This window comes from Rhinolophus ferrumequinum, chromosome 2 (assembly GCF_004115265.2).
Source record: "Rhinolophus ferrumequinum isolate MPI-CBG mRhiFer1 chromosome 2, mRhiFer1_v1.p, whole genome shotgun sequence".
Lineage (NCBI taxonomy): Eukaryota > Metazoa > Chordata > Mammalia > Chiroptera > Rhinolophidae > Rhinolophus > Rhinolophus ferrumequinum.
In genome coordinates this window covers 18855824-18879266 of record NC_046285.1, presented here as the reverse complement: position 1 = coordinate 18879266, position 23443 = coordinate 18855824, and the positions used below count along the sequence as shown (strand labels likewise).

Here is a 23443-nt window from a genome sequence, read left to right as displayed (position 1 = left end):
TGCCAAGTCATGCAAGTTGATGAGAGAAATTTTAGACTAGATAATTGATTCTAGAAATAACAAAAATACTTGACACTAGTGAAAAGTGAATTTTATGTTCTGTTTCTATTAAAGAAGATGTAGATAAATTTGACTAACACACTCCTACTGAGAACAATTAAAAAAAATTGGCAGACTATTCGATAAAATAAATAAATAAATAAATAAATAAAAATAACTTTTTGCCAGCACCAGAGAAATTACATGGCAGTAAAGAATTACAGAGTTAATACCTGAGAGAAAAGAAAAGAGAGAAGAGAGTCTAGCATTTGGTATCACTTATCCCCTAGAACATTTCTACTTAAAATGTGGCCCATGAACCAGCCAATAATCCTTGAATTGCTTGGTCCAGTCAGGGACAAAGTAGAGAAACGTTTTGCGAAAAATAATATCCAAATAGACTATAAACATATAAAAGATGCTCTGCTCTTTTTGTCTTCAGACAAATGCAAATTGATAGCATAATGAGGACCCTTCATACACTGCTGGAGGGAAAATTAATCGGTTACACAGATTTTTTTAAACTCTTTTACAGTACCTTGTGGACTTGAATTTATGTAAATTTATGCAACTCCACTCCTTGAGATATACTTATCAGAAATGAGTACACACTAACCCTTTTTCCCTGAAAATAAGACCTAGCCAGACAATCAGCTCTAATGCATCTTTTGGAGCAAAAATTAATATAAGACCCGGTTTTATTTTACTATGATATAAGACCGGGTCTTTATAATATAATATAATATAATATAATATAATATAATATAATATAATATAATATAATATAATGTAATGTAATGTAATGTAATACTGGGTCTTGTATTAATTTTTACTCTAAAAGACGCATTAGAGCTGATTGTCTGGCTACGTCTTATTTTCGGGGAAACACAGTAGTAGAGACTTATACACTAACATAACAATATTATTTATAATATTGTATACTGGAACCCAAATTCTCATCAACAGTAGAATACACTTATATATGGTAATCCATATATGGAATACCTTATAGCAATCGTAATAAATTAATATACCTGAATTACGTGCATGGGTCTCAAAGAAGGTAAGACTTAAACAATATCAATTTTATATTCTCATTTATATATATTAGAAAACTCGTCAAACTACACTGTACTGTTAGATGCCAGTATAGTGATTGACTTAGAGAGGAGGGAAAGAGTAGTAACTGGGAGAGGTCACTAGTGAGTATTCTGGGATGCTAGTGATGTTATGGTTCTTGACCTAGAAGCATTTATATGATATATTTACTTGTGCTTTCTGCATTTTTTTTTTTTTTTTTAATTTCAGTAAAATGTGCTTCAGTGACAGATGAGTTTGCCCTTAGGGTTTTCCTTATCGTGTTACAGGTCTCTTTGAGTCAGAAGGAAGCTATGGGCCAACCCCTCATTCTAGTACACCTAACAAATATCCAGGTACATTTATTTCTAACATTGCAAACATGCAAACAAATCAGAAATTCATGGCTTCTGAGCCAATCTATGGATTCAAGAAATAGCTCTCTAAATCTCACATATCTTGTTTATTGTGATGTTAAAATTACTTGCCATTCCACTATTATTTCTAACAAATGATATTTCCTTAGATATTGTCACCTCAATGTTAGTTGAGAAATCACCTCAGAACCCTCAGTTAAGCTGAAAGTAAAAGTATATTTATATTTTCACTACAAAATTCCATTTGTCAGTAGCTAATTAAAATAAAACAAACAAACAAACAAAAAAACACCCTATAAACCTAGGCATTAAACTGGAAAAAGTATAATTTTTAAAAAGCAATAAACAAGTACACACTTTATAGACCCAGACACCAATGGGCACTGGACAGTGTGTCTTATCAAGACTCGTTACAAAATTAATAATTAGAGATTCAAGAAATTGTTAGAAAAAAAGGAGAGGTTGAAGAAATACTCCTATTCATCATCTATTGTGGTGTATGCAGAATTGTTTTTCATTATAATTGAACTTGAAAAATGGACCATGTTCAAAGTGAACTCCAATTTATTATTTTGGGTGTTCCTGAAAAATGTTTATAGCACATTTAATGCAGCATTATGTCATTATACAGATTCAATGTCTTTTGATTTAATCCCTATATTATTACAACAATATATAATAAAATAAAATGAATCGAGATGCAGATCCAAAAAAGAGATATGTCGATATAAATTCATAGATGCTATGGCTTCCTCGATAAAGGATATTCTTCAGAAGAACATATATTTCAACTGTCTATTAACCTAAAAATATAGCAAACTCGGCTTCAATATAATTATCACAGAACACCTAACTGTACTGAGATTGAAACAATTAAAATAAGAAAACCATAATTATGCCATACAGAATTCTGAAAACATAGTGATCCCGAGTTTTCAGAATAGATACTAGTGAAAGATGTATATACTTAATTTATTGTAACACCTTATAATAATAGAATGACTTTAAAACCTTTTAAAATGTGTTTTCTAATCACGAGTTCTTTTTTTCCAGTTTTGAGATATAATTAATATATTGCATTATGTAAGTTTAAGATACACGACATAATGGCTTGAATAATATACTTGTATATATTGTGAAATTCTTACCACGATATTTAGTTAACATCTATCACCTCACATAGTTATATTTTTTCTTTCTGATGAGAACTTTCAATATCTACTATCTTAGCAACTTTCAAATCTACAGTACAGTATCATTAACTATAGATATTATACGTTTCATTTATTCATTTAAAATTTAGCATAAAATTTAGCATAAAGTTGTCAAAATAATAGCTATTTCTTTCATAGAGCTATTTTCTTTCATAGAACTATTTTCTAAGGAAACGATTAATATAAATACTTCAGTAGATACAAGAATTTATGAAACTAACACTCAGTCTTGAAGACTATGAAAATATAGATAATTATCTGTAAATTCGATAATTTCTTAAACTTTATAAAAGATGTTAAATATTTATTTCAGCAGTATTTCATTAGCAGTGTCTAAATATTTCTATTTTCTAAGAAATTATGAATTTATAGTCTCATTAAATAGATATAATTCAAATTATTTCCATTTAACAAGTTCAGGTGTTATGGTGGGCCAGCCTCCACAAATCGAACAGTACCTGAATGGGGGAGTGGGAATGAAAAAAGACACTCACACAAATGATGATGCGGCCGGTCTTCAGTGATCCTGAAGCACCAGTTTACTTTCCTTTACCAATTTATACCACCTGTGTACATGCAGCTTAACAATCACGAATGTGCATTACCTCATTGAGAGTAAAATTTTCAACTTTTACATATAAACTACAGACTCACTGAAACTTCCCCAAAGTCATTATCTCAATGACAAAGCCCACCAATTACCTGATAATCATCAGTGATCTGTGTCCGGGAACTGGCCGTTCCCACCTCATTCCTCAGCAGCTTGCAAGCACCCTCCAGGTGCAGGCAGAGACAATGCCTCAGGAACTAAAACTGAGCCAGTCTGCAAGGCTTCAGAATAACAAGAAATCATGGCTCCCCACAAGGTGTGTGATTTGTTTACAGTTTATTCATATAAAATATATAATTTACAACAATTTACATAGAGATATTTATTGGGGACTTAAATTTACTATATAGTGATCAAAAGGAGAACAGATCTATGCTATCCAATACAGTAGACTCTAGATATGTGTGGAGATGTAAATGTAAGTATTTAAAATTAAATAAAAATTTAAAATCAAGGACCATTCTTGTCCTAGCTTTATTTCAAGTACTAAATGTTGATATATTGATAAGTTGAAATGTGATGACTGTACTGGGCAGCACAGGTATAGAATGTTTCTCTCATTACAGAAAGTTCCTTTGGACCATCCTGACTTGAATGGTTTGATGTATTTCATACAATAATAAATATAAAAATGAATTACTTATAATATTTGAAATATGAAGGAACATTGTCCACATTATTCATTATAACAAAGTGGAGACTCAAAAATCTTACCTTCATCTTCCATCTCTCTCAAAATAAAATTGATCAGCTGTATTGAGGTAATATTGACATACAAACAACTTCACATATTTACTGTGTACAATGGAATGCATTTGGAAGTATGCAAACTCTCATTATACCATCACCACAATAAAGGTAATAGACACATCCAACACCTTGCAGTTTCCTTGCTTCCGTTTTTGTTTTAAGTGATATGATCACTTAATCTGAGACCTACCTATTGTCTTAATAAAATTTGAAGTGGACGATATTATGTTGTTAGTATAGGCAATACGTTGTACTCTAATGAAACTGAAACTTTATGCCCATTGAGTAACAACACCTTATTTTCCCACCCCACAGACTCTGGCAACCACTATTGTATTTTATGCTTCTATGAGTTTGACTATATTAGTTACCTCATATAAGTGGAATTATACATTATTTGTCCTTCTGTGACTGGCTTATTTCAGTGAGCACACGTATGTCTCTGGGGCTCATCCATGTTGTCACGAATGGCAGGATTTCCTTCTTTTTTAAGGATGAATATATACATAATATTTATCCAATCATCTATCGATGGACATGTGAGTTGTTTCCATATCTGAACTATTATGAATAATGCTGCAATGAACTTGGGAGTGCAGATGTGTCTTCAAGATCCTGATTTCAATTCTTTTGGATATATATGTCCACAAGAGGAATTGTGATCTTGTTTGGTCAAAGTTATCCCTTCGTGGGAAATGGAGTTAGAGGGAAAATTTAGCAGAATTCAAATGTGTGACAAAAAAAGATCACATATACTTCTCTCACATAACATTATGCATTCATTCTGTTAATATATACAAAAGCCTAGTTTGCACTTTCTTTTGGTAAGTTTTTTTTAATAATGCATCTAAAAAATGACAAACATATAAATATTACCTTAAGAAACTCATCTCTCTACTGGAAAACATTCCTGCTGAGACTTTCTGTTTTTCTTGAATGTATACTTGCTACATTTCGTTTTTAAGAATGTAATACTTCTCTGTATCTTGTATTATTATTATTATTATTATTATTATTATTATTATTATTATTATCATCATCACAGAGAAGAAGAATTTGCATGGACTATTTTGTGTTTGTTTGTTTTAAATTCATCAGGATTATGTGCAGTATCCCATAATGTCTGGGTATTAGTTAAGAGGAAGCTATGAACATGTAGCCTAAAAATCCATTTCTATATTTTTTGATGCCAAACAAATATACTGAATTTTCCCCACTAAGTAAAAAGTACATGTATTTTAAATCAGTGGCATATTAAAAAAGACATGAAAAAGTAAGAATATTACATTTGGTCTAATTCATTTTTGTAAAGTTTGAATCTAGTTGCCTCATGTTTCTTCTGTGTTTCAGCTTTAATAATAAAATATTCGACTGTTTTTACATTCTGTTTATTTTGGTATTCAAATTATGCATCAAAAAAATTAACCATGGAGAAGATTATATTTACTTACTTATTTTTTTGGAGCAGCATTTTTTTAGGGAAATAATAAAGAAGCAGTTTTAAGAAACATTTTTCTTTAAATAAATATAACACTCTAATTTTTAATTTATTGATGGATTTTAAAAAGAGAGATTTGGAAAAATAGTATCTCCCTCTCATGATAAAAGCATGAGTAAATTATTACATGATGCAAGGAATCATAGTGTAATGTTCAATAATGTTTTATTATTCACTGACCAATCTACCGTGAATATTTTGTTTGTACACAAAGGAAGACGATGGTCATTCTTCACAGCCATTTGTGGCAAAATCATTATAATCCAATGTCCTAGAGGTAAATTGTCATAGATATATTATCAAGATTAAAAGGAGCTTTAACTTCCATGGGGCCATGAGCTGAAATTTATCCAAGAAAACATGGTGTAATCTTTCATAGGCCCACGTGGTTAAAAAAAAAAAAAAAAAAAAAGCCTTTGATTCTTTATCGTCAGTATTTTTAAATGAGAGAATTAGAACTTCATTTCAGAAATCTTTTTTTAGACCTTTTTCAATATATCATCTTTCACAAGAACTATTCTGATACATTTTACACAGTCCCTAATGGAGGCAGCAGAGGAAATGAGCCCAGAGTGCCCAATTCAGGACCAGATTAATAGCATATGCTTCAATATCTTTTGTTCTCTATCTCACTCTCTATTTCTTCACTCTGCTACTTGGCACCACCTGAAAATGAACTAGTAGCTCCCAGCCCCCTATCTTAGACTGTTTGTGGAATAATTCAACTAAGAAAAGATAAGGAAACTAGTTTTTGTCATGATTTTTCAGTATTTTTAAGACATTCAAATGGAAATGTTATATAGGTTATTCAATAATTTCTGAAATTAGGCATTAATGAAATCCATCCTAGGGAGAAAGACACTGAACACAGATAATAGCCAAGAGCCTGGCCTTGAAGAAATAAAATATACCAAGGTAGTTAGAGGAGGATGAGCTGGTAAAAGACACAGAACATGGCTAAGGAAATTAATAGAGTGACTCCAAATGAGGAGAAAAGTAATGCAAGGCCCAGCATGATTTTGTGTTACTATTAGTTAAATAAATAATGACTAAAAATATCCCTATTGTGTTTGAGAGGCAAAAGTCATATATACTAGAAATGTGGATAGAAGACTCCCAGAGTTGGTTTAGTGAAAGATGAAAACAATGGAGACCCACCTTGTAAACAACTGATCCATGAGTGGAGAACCTATCAATTCAGTGAGCAATTTAATTAAAATGGAAATTTCAGAGGCTCTATACATTTATTAGAAGAATTCAGAAGAATCTCTTTGTTCATATTTATCCTCAGATCTTAACAACAAAGAGTTCTTAAAGTATTCAACTATATATTAATGTTTTAACTTGAAAAGACACAACTTTATTTTATCAAAATATTACCGCAAAAATCCATCATGCACATATGTATTTAAACAAATATGAAAAGTAGAACATCTTTTTTTATGTCGACTTTTATTGCAGATCAGATGTCATACACTAAACTCAAATAAATATGTACTGGTATCTTATGTCTAAAACATATATGTGTGTATTATATATATATATTTATATATACATATGTAAATACTTATATATGTATATATAATACACACATATGTGTATATATATAATATATACATGTGTATTATATATATACATATTTATATATACATATGTAAATACTTATATATGTATGTATAAGTATATATGTATATAATATATATGCATATGTGTGTATTATATATACATATATAAGTATTTACATATGTATATATAAATATATATAATACACACATATATACATTAATGTACACACATATTATGTATATATGTATAGCATATATATATGTAACATGGTATACGTATATACGTAATATATGTAATATGTGTATAAATGTATGTGTATATGTAATATGTATATCAATATTATATATTAATAATATTAAAACCCCTTTTATGTGGATAAAAATAATACTGTAATAAAATAAACGTTACTACTAATAATAGAAAGCCCTTTCAGCTTAGGGAGAAATGAAAGATATAATGCAGTCATTACAGACACATGCTCTAAAATTAGACTGCCCAGATCGAATCCTTTGTTTACCTTTTCTTGTTTTTGTGTTCTTAGGCAAGTTATTTTACATGCTATGCCATAATATTTTAATCTGAAAATTGGGTATAGTTATAAAAATTGCTTCATAGGATCGGCAGAGTATTGAATGAGCTAATCCATCTAAGCATTTGAAACATAATTGGTATGGAATAAGCATTCAGTTAATGTTAACTATTTTATTAAGTGTTTATTACATATCCAACTCTATAATAATGTATTATAGCATTGTCACTTTAAACCATTGCTTGAGCTACTGAGTTTACTGAAGTTTACAGACTAAATAATTTGCTGATGAATCTAGGACAAGAAAAGAACTGTGTATATCAAAATAATAATAATAATAATAATAATAATAATAATAATGATGATAATCTTCTTACGAATGCTGTGAATTTTTTAACTCAGAAGCCAATAAGTTTTGTTTTGTTTTGTTTTGTTTTGTTTGTTTGTTTCCTTCTCCTTTAAGCAAATTACCAGTTTCATTAGTACATAGGAACTTTGGGTATATTTCTAGGTAAGGTTATATAAAACATACAGACATTCCCAGTTAATCTGTTCATATGGCATTCAGCCTTTATTGTCTCTGAAAACAGATATTTGGGAAATTAGTATTGTGTGTTCTCTCTTCATCTTTTTATTTTACAATATTTATGAGGGAATCAAATTTTAAGGCCGGATTACTTTCACAATGGAAGAATAGACATATTGCGGGAGGATATCAGAAAACGGTAGATTTTCATTTGCAGTGCAATAGAATATCTAAAGTAGAAATGGACATAGAAAACACCTTTTCTCTGCAGCTTATCTTACATGCTGCCTGTTCCACTTGTTCTGTTTGGCCCTTTCTTTCCATCAATTCATACCTCCCTCCATTTCCACACGTCTGCTGTTCAATTCCACATAGCCTAAACTTTTCCTTCAACATCAATAATCAGAGATCATTGATTTAGCTCAAACCCCACAATGGGTATATTGTTTCATTTCAGCTCACAACCGTTTGCAAAGTAGTATAGCACGCCTAGTTCTACAGGCCACTGATAGTTACATAAGTTATAAATTACACACAGTAGTTTTAATTAAATACATCATATTCTGCCCAAACTTGTGGTTGTCTATAATACAAGATTATATTATTTTCTACTGTTTCAATGTTTTTTAACATTATTCTTTAAAATGACAGTGAATCACACACATTTTAGGAAATTGTGACCCAATGTATACAAATTGGCATTAAGGTTAATGACTAATATGGCTGAATTTACTTTCTAGCAGTAGGCAAAGCCTTAACCCAGAGAAATGAGTATTTGATTGTTAGAATTTCCAGTACTTTGGCAAGCATATAGGGAAGAAATTATGGAGACTAAGAAGCTATCTAATCAGAAGTCTAACTTTGGTCTGAAGATTGTTAATGATTATCTAGGATGGACCATGGTGTGAACTCATGAGAAAGCTTTTATTGGAAAACAGTGGGTAAGATGTCTACAGGATAAGTTTGTGAAGCAAGAATTGAAATTATAAATAAAATAAATGGGTGATACTGTTTTTTTTTTCCTTATCTAGGCTGTGTGCACCTATTTTATAGAGAATTATTGCTCTGTAGAGTATTTCCTGTCTCTAGTACAGTACTTGAATAAGAGTCATAACTAACCAAAGTAAGAGATTCATAAATATCTATACCAACATAAGACAATTCTGTTTTCCACTCTAGCTATACATTTGAAATTCAGTACATTTTAGAGTTAAAGATTACACAAAACATAATAATTTTAATTAAAATTACATCTAAGGAGTAGGTATTCATTGACACTGAAATTCACATTAAAAGGTGGAGTAATATAACTCCAAGATGCAGAGCAATTTATTAAATTTACAAATTTCTGCTTATGACTCTTTCAATGCTTTGCAACTATTCTTATTTTAATATTTTTCTCACTTTTTATGTTTTTTAAATCACCCCTTTTTCTTTTTCTTTAAAAATGCTCTAAATTAAAATCTGAAAATCATGTAATCTCAAACACCATATTAATAAAAAACTTTGATCTTAGTTATATAGTGCATGTATTCGTTGATTGTCAAAGTAGATTTCACTGCTAGCTATACTCATTTATAAAGCAGACTATTCAAATGTAGAAGTGGGGAAATTATATTCATAACTAATCTTATGGCATCTTTTATGTAAGCTAACAGCACTTTTTAAATTGGTAAAGTGACAGAATCTTAAACATATTTAAATGATTTGCAAAGATTCTCTTAGCTTAAAAGATGAGAATATGCAAAAATGTGAACAGGAAATTTTCAATGAATAATAAATAGATATATGTTTGCAAATAAACAGGATCAACAAGAGTAAGCCCAAAATGCAGAGTTTCCTATGCAGAGAGGATTTCCCAGGAGAAACTAAAATAATAATCCAATTAAGCTGTTACTGGATGTAAATGAGAAATTGCAATTTAAGTTACCATAATGAGGAAGAAATCCAAAAGGAAAGTAATGACTTTTTTTTTCTTTATTTCAAACAAATCAAATGATAAGTTGTCAAAAAGTAGGTAGACTTCAGGTGATCAGGAGCAGAAAAGAATCAGTTTATAAAATATATTTAACAATGGATAAATTTTGAGTGTTAGTAGAAAGTCATATCATTACTTCACAATTAAAAATTCATTAGAACTTGCGAGGCCAAGATAACATTTAGTAAATAGAAGCAGCATGTGAGAAATTTGAATAAGTATAAGGGCTTAATAGAATAATCAGTGCTCAAACTAGTATATCTCAAAATAACAATTTATAAATATTCATGCTGTATATTCTTACCACTAACTAAATAGCAAAACTATGAATCTTGCTACAAATATTAGTTGCATTATACCATTTTTAAAATGTGTGCCATAGTGTTAGTTAAAACTAAGTTGTTTAACTAAAATGGAAGAGAATATTCAAGTTCAAATGCTATAATCAAGGTGAATATTCAGGTTCAAATTCAAGTTCTCCCTCTTTTAGGAAGACTTTTATTAGTGTCCACTAAACCGGTATGATCTTTTCTAAACTATCAAACAGTTATCTGTAAATTATGTCATTTATCATGTATAGTTAGTGTCTCATTCAAAGCCTAGATGATCTTTAAGAAAATAAAACTTTTGTGACTCTAAGGGAAATGGACAATAGACTTTTGAATATAAAGAATTTTAAAATCTTGAATAAATTGCATGCATGTCAAATAATCTCAGTAAGCAGAATGACACACTCAGAACAACTGTTTTATCTTGCTTGTCCTAATACCTTGAGATAAAGAACTGGAGACATGCATTGCCAAATAGAGACATCACCTATGATTTCTCGGTTTACACATAATGTTCAAAACATTTGAATTTGTTGCTTATATTTAACCCTGAGGAAACTTGATATAGAACCTGAATTCCTATTTTCTTTTGAAGTATAAGAAGATTTGATAACACTGACCCCACATTTCATAAGACAATGACTTGTACCTGATTTCAGATTACCTCTTTTAGATAGAACAATTGTTCATCTGTCGAATCAATAGCTCATTTCTCTAATTTACCCTATTCTCCTGAACCCCCGTCTTGGCTATGATTTTTATTTACAGAAAAAGTAAAAATACAGCTATTAACAATGATACATTTTATAATATCTATTCTTACTTAAAAGCCACATATTTAGGTTTTTAAGAACCACACACATTAAATTCTTTAACTATTCAAAAGGTTATGCTTAACATATTTGCCAAATGGCTGAAGAAAGAGCCATAAGCTAGATTAAGAAGCAAATGATATTGTCAATTTGTTTTAATAAAGCGAAGGCAAAATATTTCATAAGTTTTCAGGCATTGTTTTATGGAAGAAACAGTGAAAAATAATCTTTGAAGTTCTTATCTTTGTCTTAGAGAACAATATGTATGAATTTACCAAAGTCTTAATAAACCATAGTGTTTCTGATTTTAATAATGATTTTTTCACCAAAAGCACTAATGTATTACACATTCATGAAAAACAGCCCTCAAGCATGTGCTTTTTTTTATTTATTTATTTAAAATTTATTGGGAAGACAATGGTTAGTAAAATTACATAGGTTTAAAGTGTACAATTCTGTAATATGAAGTCTGACAACTAAGTTTGCTAACTCATCCTGGAAAAAGTGCTACATACCTCATTGCTTAATATCACTGTGGTCACCTTCGAAGTACTCCCTTTGGGAAGCTATACACCAATGCCAGCACCTAGTACACCCTTCAAAGCAATTTTGGAACTCTTTTTCTGAAATGGCCATCAGAGCTGTCATAATATTACCCTTGATGTCCTGAATGTCATCAAAATGTCTTCCTTTCAATATTTCCTTTATCTTCAGGTAAAGAAAAGTCAGTGGGAGCCAGATCAGGTGAGTAGGGAGAGTGTTCCAATACAGTTATTTATTTACTGGCTAAAATCTCCCTCACAGACAGTGCCATGTGAGCTGGTACATTGTCGTGATGCAAGAGCCATGAATTGTTGGCGAAAATTCAGGTCATCTAACTTTTTCATGCAGCCTTTTCAACACTTCCAAATAGTAAACTTAGCTAACGATTTCTCCAGTTGGTACAAATCCATAATGAATAATCCCTCTGATATCAAAAAAGGTTAGCAACATCGTTGCAACAAGTTCGTGAAATTAATTTTTTGACCTCATACATCATCTATATATTACTTTGTATGTTCACCACCCAAATTTGGTTCTTCTTCCATCATTATATATTTGACACTCTTTACCCTCTTGTAGTATCCCTCCTCCGTCCTTATCCTCTGGTAACCATTAAACTATTGTCTCTGTCTATGAGTTCTTATTTCTTTGTTTGTCTTGTTCTTTTGTTGTTTTCAATTTTATATCCCACCTATCAGTGAAGTCATACGGTTCTTGACTTTTTCTGTAGTATGGTATTGGCAGAAAACGAGATACGCAGACCAATGGAATAGAATTGAAAACCCAGAAATAACCCCACATAAATATGGACAGATGATTTTTGACAAAGGAGCCAAGCATATACAACGGAGAAAAGAAAGCCTTTTCAATAAATGGTTCTGGGAGAACTGGAAAGCCACATGCAAAAGAATGTGAATAGACTGCCATTTGTACCATGCACCAAAGTTAACGCAAAATGGATCAAACACCTAAACATAAGACCTGAAACAATAAACTGCATAGAATTTATTTTAATAAGGCTAAGGCAAAATACTTTCATAAGTTTCCAGGCATTATTTTACGGAAGAAACAGTGAAAAATAATCTTTGACGTTCTTATCTTTGTCTCAGAGAACAATATGTATGACTTTACCAAAGTCGTAATAAACCATAATGTTTCTGATTTTAATAATGATTTTTTTCATTATTAATTACGTTTTCATAGAATAAAACATAAATATTAAACTTATGGACCTTCGGGTCAAAGATGATTTTATGAATTTTACCTCAAAGACAAGGGAAGTAAAAGCTAAAATAAATGAATAGGACTATATCAAAGTATATGCTTTTTAATGATGATCTTTGCAATCTTTTTAACAGTTATCTTGAACTTCATTATGAGTTTTGTGTTTATATATATTTTTTTAAGTTTATATGAATTTTATTTTTTTGGGCATTATTTTTTTTCTGGTTTCCAAATTTTTTTCTTTAATTATTTTATTTATCTCTGACAGTATAATTACTGTATCCCAGAAAAAAAAGTAAATAAATGGTGTTCCAATTACTCACTAAAATGTTCAGCTTACAATTATAAATGCTTTAACAATTTCTAAGCCCCCGTAGTATAGTAATATGACTTTAGCTCTTTAACAATTTTGCTGAAAATGTCAAACTGACGATTGTCACTAGCAACTACACTAAACAGGCCATTGACTACAAGGCACTTTTCAGAAAGCCTTGTGACCCTACAGCCCTTATAGCTATAGGAGCTACAATAGCTTATATAGTGAGGAAAAGAGAAACAAAAATATTCCCCTCATAGTTGAGTTTTACTCTAGAGGGAGAGGCTTGATGGATTTAAAAAAAAATGATACAAGTCTAAAGAAACTGTGGTTAAAAGTATTCTGCCATAAGAAAAGATGAAATAGTCCCATTTGCGACAACATGGATGGAACTTGAGATTATTATTCTGAGCGAAATAAGTCAGACAGAAAAAGTTGATAGCCATATGATTTCACTGATATGTGGTATATAAAACTGAAAACAATAAAGCAACAAAGGAACAAGACAAACAAAGACACAAAAATCATAGGAATAGACAATAGTTTAGTGGTTAGCAGAGGGTAAGGGGGTAAGAGGAGGGTAGATCAGGGTAAATGAGGTCAAATATATGGCGTTGGAAGGAGAACTGACTCTGAGTGGTGAATACACAATGTGAAATATAGATGACATATTACAGAATTGTGCACTTGGAGCCTGTGTAACTTTGCTAACCATTGTTACGCCAATAAACTTTAATTAAAAAATGTAGTATTTTATGAGGGTGAGGGGGATCAAATGTATGGTGATGGAAGGGGAGCTGACTCTGGGTGGTGAACACACAGTGTGATTTATGGATGATGTGATACAGAATTGCACACCTGAAATCTATGTAATTTTACTAACAATTGTCACCCCAATAAATTAAAAATAAATTTTAAAAAAAATGTAGTATTTTAAACAAATGTGTTTGCTGGTAAATTCTCAAAAGAAAAAAAATTTTTTCATCCTAAAACTCATAACTCAATTTAAAATAACATATAAATGATAATGATTCACTAATCGCTAATTATTCGAACCCTGCTCACTTTCATGATATTGTTTTGTAGTTATTAATAAGATCTAAACAGGCCAATTAAATATTTGAAGAATTTATTCCAGACTTCATACAGATTCTCTATTTCATCTGTTAATTTATTTTTTTCTATTTGAATCATTAGGGACTAGAGAACCAAAACACCACCTGTGGTTCTATTTTATTCCTAACATATCCCTCACTTGAGATTTTAAAGACTGTAACGAAGGGTGGTTCTTAAGGTGAATGTCCTCATTGTCATTCTAGAAAATGTATAGGTATTATCTCCTAGTGATGTGGTTCACATCTATAATAATGCTAAACCCAATGAATTTCTTTATTTTTTCAGAAGTCTAAATGCTTAGCAGGCAGATAGAGTAGGAACCTCCTATCTGATTGGCATACTTTCTGTTTTGCTCAGGAAATGCAATTTAATTAACCATGAACATTCTTCATTTATGGCTTTACATTACATCCAGTTATCTTACTGAATATTTTCAAGTGTAATCATAATCTCTTAGATAATTATTAATGGGTATTTTATTCAAAATAAAATAAGTTTATCTTTTAGTTGAATACTTATAAAATGCTTAAGGTTTATAAAAATGCCCCTTATAACACAAAAAATGAAATTTTTTTCTATTTTCAGAAAATATTAAGATTAATAAATTAAATATCTTAATGGTCTATAAATATTGCATCTAAAATCTAATAACAAACAACTATAAACTCCATGTCATATTTAGATTTTTCGGCATCTTTTTAAAATACTCTCTAAACTAAGTTTGTGTCAAAAACTGAATGAAAGGAATATAAAAACCTGAATGATTTTTTTGTAACGGTCAATAAAGTATGACAAATATTTTTCACATCAATTTGCGTTTAAGCAGCGTCAAACCTAGAGCTTTAAGATAAGTGCATTAATTATGATACCAATGAACCAGTTATTATACCAGTGAACTTTCAGGTGACCGGTAAAGTGCCCAAATATTACAATTCCATTAGAAAATAAATCATTATTAGAAATTTTATTTTTGGGTTCTCTGGCTTTTAATTCAACATCGGATACAGTAAGATTAAAAAAAAAATAACTGGCATAGAAAGTAGAATTCATATTTACACGTGTGAATTCTTATATTTACTATTTTAACTATTTATTGTATGGGTAACAGAAATTTCACAGGATCACATTTGTGAATCATTGTGAGAATATAAAAATATGTACAAATTAATGTTGGAAGCATAACAAGCTTGAAGTATTAAATTGAATGTGAAAATATTAGAAGCGAATTCAGTGTATCAGGACATACTAGAAATCTTTTCAAGTATTAATGGTTTCACTTCCCATATCAAAGGTCTGTTTTTTTTTTTTAACAGAACCCAAAATTGTATATTTTTTTAAACCAAAATCTGAAAAAAATTTCCTTAGAAACATAAGAAACATAGGAAAAATGTAAGGAAAAATAATTCAAGAAGCTACCCTTCTTTCCATGACAAAAATCTTTCAGTCAAATAATTTTATGAGCTCTTGAAACATTTAATCAGACTCTTAAATATATTAAAAAACAAAAGATTTCAATGATTTTAAAAGTAAGGCCAGTACATCTTTTTTAATCCCTCTGCACGAAAATATGCCTCACTTTATAGAATAAAATTATTCAAACTATTCAGGGTCAGTTGCTTCTTATAAATAATATAATTTGTAGTTGAAAAATACAAATGCAATCTTTACAATATGCACTACATGGCACTCTAAAGTTCTCGTTACTGTTATGGTGTATCATTTTTATTGTTTCAAAAAAGCTGGAATTTTTATTTTCTTATTTATGCATATGCATTCTTTTGGTAATAATAAATGTGGCAAAATACTGATTTTTCTTAAGAAAATAAAAGGTGAAGACCAGACTTGTTTTAGATATATAGCAGAAAAATGAATCAATTATTGTACAATTGTGGACAATATCTTGGTATTAAATAAAATTGTTTACTATCCCACAACTTTAATGTTGTTTAAAATTTTAAATATTGGTAAATAATTCTTTGGTGAGTGTGGAGCACAGAAGAACATCTATGCTTCAGTACTCATGCTACAGCAGAGCACTTGGATGGTTGCTAATCACTCCTATTTTTGCTTACTAATTTTGCTCTTTTATCATTCCAAATGTATGTATTGACAGTGAATGTGTTTATTTTTGTATATTTCCATAAATAATGTCCAGGAAAAATACATAAATATTAGGATTAATAACATTTACACTTACTTTCTGAAATTATTCCTAAGTAGGTTCCTATAAACAGCAAAAATTGAGCCTCTGTAAGTTACAATTTAGATGTTATATCACATTTATCTTAATACATTGAAACTGTAATCACAAATAATTGAACTTCCAATACACAAGTAAATGAAATTGCTGAACCAAAAGGAAATTAGCATTGACTGCAGTTTCAGTAAACTGAACAGATTTGGTAGTTCTGATTTATTGAGGTGGGAAATAGTCCTAAGCCCATTAACACAAGGATTTAATTAAAGTGTGATTTTTAGCAAAAAATGCAAGAGGAAATAACCATAAAAATATCATTTTATTTTGGTAATGAAAATCAATATAAAGATTGTGAGGGTAGCACTCTCAAATTAATTCTAGGCAACTAAAAGAAAACTAAACATAAAATTAGATTTTGATAGACCATAATGCATATTAAAGAAACCACATGATTGCTATATTGATAATTTTTTAGCTTCTATACCTGGAATTAATATTTTAAGCAACAATGCATAATTTCTTGGAAGAACTCTGTACAATGGGGATATCGTCTGCTCACTTCCTTAGATAATTAACCCATCATCTTTCTATAATATTTACCCAGTTAATGCAAAGAAAAAATATATCATGCCCAAGATTACCTAATAATTCTAGTAAAAGAGAACAAAGATAATTTGCACAAATCTCCATATCACTTTGTCTAAACACAATAGTTTTGTTGCAATTGAGTTTCATGGTCCTTCATTAATAAATCATTTCACTAAAAAGATCATTAGACAAACAAAATTACCATCTGCTTTCATTCTTTAAGTCAATTCTATTTTATGACAAGTGTTTGTAAGACAAATCTAGTTCAGATTAATTAATTTTATAAGTGAGAAATGTATTCAGCCTGTTACTGTATTTCTTATGATATAACTTTAATGAATTAATTACTCATTTAAACTTCACTGCCTCCAACCTGAATAAAACCACTGAGGCTGTCACTGAGAGTTATTCTGACTAAATTTACAAGTGGCCAGACAAGCATTCTTAGCAATACCTATTTTGAATTAACCAGATTGATGAAACCAAAGTGAAGCCAATGAAAGGAATTAACAAAATTATTTATGTAGTATCCAAGTGAATTAAAACCAATCAGCTATGACTTTTGGCTAGAATTCCATCTGTGCCCACATTATATGGGAATTGAGATTACTATCAACAATGTTGCTGTTGTTCTTATGCCTACTCCTTCCCATCTCTCTCTTCCTTTTCCATATCATCTTTCTTTTCCTGATATTAGTGCTGCTGTTTATATTAGTGCTATTGCCGCTGGCAGTACTGTAATCACTGCTACTGCAGTGTCATAGCAAACAAGTCCTGTTTACATCTCTATATGCATGAAGTATATTGAGCCTTGGGTTGATTATTACTTTGCTGATCGGCTTCTGATTGTTTATATTAAACCAGATAAATAATAAAAAAAATATGTGTGTTATCTTAATCAGATCTTTGGCAAAATCCTATCATTATATGGAGACATGTATTTATTTAAGCCCTACCTATCCACTTATGTCTAGATCTTCAGGGTCCTCATATTACATGTAGATAGTGCTAGCTTCTCAATTAAAGGAGAATCCTATTTATGGGTTTTAATTTATTTAGGGTTAATTTCATGTAATGAGGGAGGGGCAGCATAATGTTCAAAGTAGTCAATATCTGATCCCTTTTTCTGTTACGAAAAATACTACCCATAAATAAAGCAGTATGATAAAATCAAGGTAAAGGCATTTTACAAAAAGAAAAAAATATCATAAAGGAGAAAAATAAAATAATCTCTACAGGTTATAGTCTATACTGAGAGTTGCCACACAACCTTCATAAGAGAAGAGAGTGTAATTGAGAAATGACATTTTACATGTTTTCATTGTTTGGGTTAAGTAACATTTTATGATGAAATGTCAACAGAAGACAAATTAAAGTCTTTGAATGGCTTATTTTCACCCAAATTGAAAAAAAGAAAGAGAGAGAGAGAGAAAACAAAGTTTATTGATTCCATGGAAAAGAGTTATAGCTTTAAAATTCAAATTAACAACTTTATTTAGTATAACAATGCCAATGACAAAATCAGTGCTACTTTTTAACCACTAAAATGGGATTATTTGGGCTACAATCTATTTCCCACAGTAGCTAAGGTGACCACTAAGAACATTATTAGCTTGCTTCATCCCCTGTTTAAAGTGTCATAACATTGTAAAAAGAGAACCCAGACTCTTTATGACCACCTCAAAAAATGTTCACGTTCTGGCCACAGCCTATGAAACTATATCTAATCCTACTATCCCCATTTTCCCTAAATTGTTGTCCTTGTTTACTTTTGTTTCATGAATATACTCACATTTTCCTAACTAAGGAAATTTATATATGGTATACCCTCCGTCAAAGAGATCTGTTATTTTCTTCTCCTTAGTACTTGATCTATTTCTTCGACTCTCTCAATTGATGTCACCTCCTTCAAAGAGATTCTCACAGTTTGATCTACATAAAACAGTATACTTCCTTCCTATTTTTTCCCTCTTACACCCTACTATCATTTTCCTTTAGAGCACTTACCACAATTAAGGATTGTTTTGTTTGTTTAATTTTTATTATCTATGCCTCACTAGATTGCTTCATGATTGCAAGGATTACATGTGTTTTGTTTGTGTCGTATTCTAGATATTAACACATCTTCAGTATTAGGGATTCTAATAAATCTTGTAGAATGAGTGATTGAATTTATTCAATCCTTAATTTATTGATAATTTGAGAAGTGTTAATCCTGAGGCAGCTTAAAAAAAATTAATCCTGAAACCAGATAGGTAAAGAACTGTTCACTGTTCCAGTTTGCATCTTGCCATCAGAATCTTCCTTGTCCTTCAGAGATATTATTTAAAGATAATGTTTGGGATTTCTGCTAATCATGACATTTTCTGATCAGCTACAATTTTTAGCTAAAAGAAATAGTATAAAGTATAACAGCACCCGTTTCAGGTACAGCCCTCTGGGGGCTGAGGTGAATGTGGACAGTGGGGAGCTGAAACTGAGCAAAAAATGAGCTAAAGAGATGCCTGCAAGCAGAGAAGAAAGTAGCAGAGAAGGAAGCCAAGCAGAAGGAGCTCAGTGAGAAACAGCCAAGCCAAGGCTCATGCTGCTGTCACCAACCACATCACTGACAATGATGTGAGTGCTGAGGAGGAAACCCAAACTAATATTACAAGGTCCAGAGCCAAGCAGTCCACCAACAAAGGCCAACTAACAGGGGAAGACCCGTATCCTAAAAAGTTCCACTTATACATCTCGCTCATTCACTTCATCCTAGAATACATTACCTGCAATATGGAGACAACCTGAGTGACCACCTTAATGATGGCAGGTAGGATCCATGCCAAAAGAGATTCTGGGGGGAAGCTCATCTTCTATGACCTTCGAGGAGAGAGGCACAAGTTGCAATTCAGGGCCAATTTCAGAAATTAGAAATCAGAAAGAGAATTTATTTGTATCAATAACAAACTGTGTCAGGGAGACATGATTGGAGTTCAGAGGAATCCTGGAAAAACCAAGAAGGGTGAGCTGAGCATCATTCCCTATGAGATCACACTGCCGTCTCATTTCTTCCATGTTACCTCATCTTCGCTTTGGCCTCAAAGACAAGGAAACATGATATCCTTGATAGTTGGACAGACTGTGAATGACTGTGAGGCAGAAATTTATCATTCGCTCTAAGAGCATCACACATATAATAAATTTCTTGGATGAGTTGGGATTCCTAGAGATTGGGACTCCCACAATGAACATCATTCCAGGGGGAGCTGTGGCCAAACCTTTTATCACCTACAGCAATGAGCTGAACATGAGAATTTCTCCTGAACTCTACCACAAAATGTTGGTGATTGCTGGCATTGACCAGGTCTGTGAAATTGTGGATGCTAACTCTGAAATGATTTGATTCACATCCTGAGTTTACCACCTGTGGGTTTTAAATAGTGTATGCCGACTATCATGAACTCATGAAAATCACAGAGAATGTGATTTCAGGGAGGGTGAAGTACATTACAGGCAGTTACAAGGTCACCTACCAATCAGATGGACTCTGGGGCCAAGCCTAGGAGAATGAATTCACCCCACCCTTCAGAGAATTAGCATGGAGAAGAGCTTGAGGAAGTCCTGGGGGTGAAGCTTCAAGAAACTAACCTTTTCAAAACTCAAAAAGAAACTCGCAAAATTCTTCATGATATCTGTGTGGCAAAAGTTGTTGAAAGCCTTCCACTTCGGGACACAGACAGTCTCCTTGATAAGCTTATTGGAGAGTTCCTGGAAGTGACATACTTCAATCCTACATTCACCTGTAATCACTCACAGATAATGAGCCCTTTGGCAAAATGGCACCTCTCTAAAGTGGGTCTGAGTGAGCTCCTTGAGCTGTTTGTCATGAAGAAGGAAATATACAATGCCAACACCGAGCTGAATCACCCCATATGGCAGTGGCGGCTTTTCAAAGAACAGGCCAAAGTCAAGGCCACAGGTGATGATGGGACCATGTTCATAGATGAAAACTTTTGCACAGCCCTGGAATACGGGATGCTCCCCACAGCTGGCTGGGACACAGACAACGAGCAAGTCACTATGTTTCTCACAGACTCCAAAAACATCCAGGAAGTACTTCTGTTTCCTGCCATAAAACTAGAAGACATTAAGGAAAATATAGCAACTGCTGATGCATTAGAAAGCACAACAGCTGGCACTTCCGTCTAGAAAATAATGACAAGTCAGATAACTTAGATATGTTTGTATTTCTGCAAAAGATCAAAGACTGCAAGGGAATTCTTGTGTGTTGCTATCAATTTGACTATAACTGCTTAGTCACCAAAAGAGAGAAAAGGAATTAAGAATTATTTTGAAGCGATCCAAGATGGTGGAGTAGATAAACACTGTGCTTGCTTCCTTCCATGAACACATTAAAATTACAACTAAATTATAGAACAATCAACCTGAAGAATTATCCAAAGTCTAACTAAACAGAAATTCTATAACAAAAGAAAGAAAGAAGAAGTCATGTCAAGACTGGTAGGTAGAAGGGGCAGAGATTCAAAATACGTTGGTACCAAACCTCCATATGGCAGATGAAAATTGGCAGAGATATCTCAGCCACAGAGGTTCCCACTGCAGGAGCAAAGGACCCCAGCCCCACTCCAGATTCCCAAACCAAGACTACTGGTGCCAGGAAGAGGAGCCCCCACAACATCTGGCTGTGAAAAACAGTGGTGATTCCCCCCACCTGGGTGGGACAGAAGGCTGCAGAAAACTCAAACGTCCTCTCAAATGGCCCGCAAACAAACTTACTTGCTTCCAGGCACTCACCTTGGGTTCCAGTGGAGGGACGTGATGGGATGCAGGGGACAGAGGCATAGGGGGCAGACTGAGGTGTATGGCTTTGAGGAGAGAGGTGGAGGACAGACACCATTTTCCCTGTGTGGGGTCCTCTTCCAGTGCAGCCAGAAAGTGGGTGTCAATTTCCTATGTTAAGCCCACGCCCACATGACCAAATATGAATCTGATTGGTCTGGTGAGCTGCACTTACTCAACCTTTCTGTCTCGCAGAGACCCTGGCCACTGACCTCCCCCAACACTGGAGGCACTTTCTCTGTAAGCAGCCAACTCCACTGCACTGCACTTTTTTTTTTTTTTTTAAACTTTTGGAGTTTGTGGGTCCCAAACAGGTAACAACTGGCCTCGATGTTTTCTGAGACTCTTGCTGAGTTGTTCCAGGTTCAACACTGGCACCAAACCAGAATTTATATTAACCTGGTGACCACAATTCTTCCGACTCTATTGATTCTGAGACCCTGCCTCACTCAACTTGCATACCACATGAGGCATTTATCTGTGGCTGAACCTTAAGGGCACTGGCAGGTGGCAGCAGGCCTCCAGGTATCCTGGCTTTTTGCAAATTTACCCCAGCCTGGTACTGATAGCAGCCATCCTTGGTTCACAGTGTGGCCTCTCCCATGCACCTCCATGTTTAGCACAGGGAGTGAACAACTGTGGATCATTTGTACCTCCTATCATTTAGCCCCTGGCCAGTCACAGGTAGTGGCTGACCTAGGCCTGCTCCAGAGCACCTCCCAACAGGCTCTAGAACCAGCATACTTGGATGTTGGTTTCAGACCACAGCAGAACACTGCCCAATTAGACCCACAAGTGGCATACACAAAGAGTGGTCACAATAGGCACTAGAGCGCACTAGGGCAAATCCAAATCAGTGGAGTAAGCCTCCTTCACAGCAGCCCAGAAGCAATGGTTGTGGCCAAACCCCACAGCCTGTCAGCCTGAGGGTCAATCCCAACCACTGACGTGCCAATAGCAATCAAGGCATAACTATTACAGGAGGGCCCACACAACCCACACAGGGAAACTACTGGAGCACCCACAGAAGGTGACCAGGGAGACTGTGACACTGGGCCCCACAGGACACCTACTACATAAGGCCACCAGGCCAAAACTGGGAAACATAGCAGATCTACCTAATACATAGAAACAAACACAGAGAGGCAGCCAAAATCAGAAAACAAAGAAATGCATGTCAAATGAAGGAACGGGAGAAAACTCCAGGAAAAAGAACTAAACAAAATGAAACCAAATAACCTACCAAAACAGAGTTCAAAACAATCGTTATGGGGGAACTCAAGGAACTTAGTGAGAACTTCAACAAAGAGATGGT

The 23443-nt window shown here is 32.8% G+C and overlaps 1 pseudogene; it reads left to right on the top strand.

The window, feature by feature from the left end:
- Window positions 1-1086: 1086 nt before the first annotated feature.
- On the top strand, window positions 1087-21477 carry LOC117037993 (lysine--tRNA ligase-like; annotated as a pseudogene).
- The last annotated feature ends 1966 nt before the right edge of the window (window positions 21478-23443 follow it).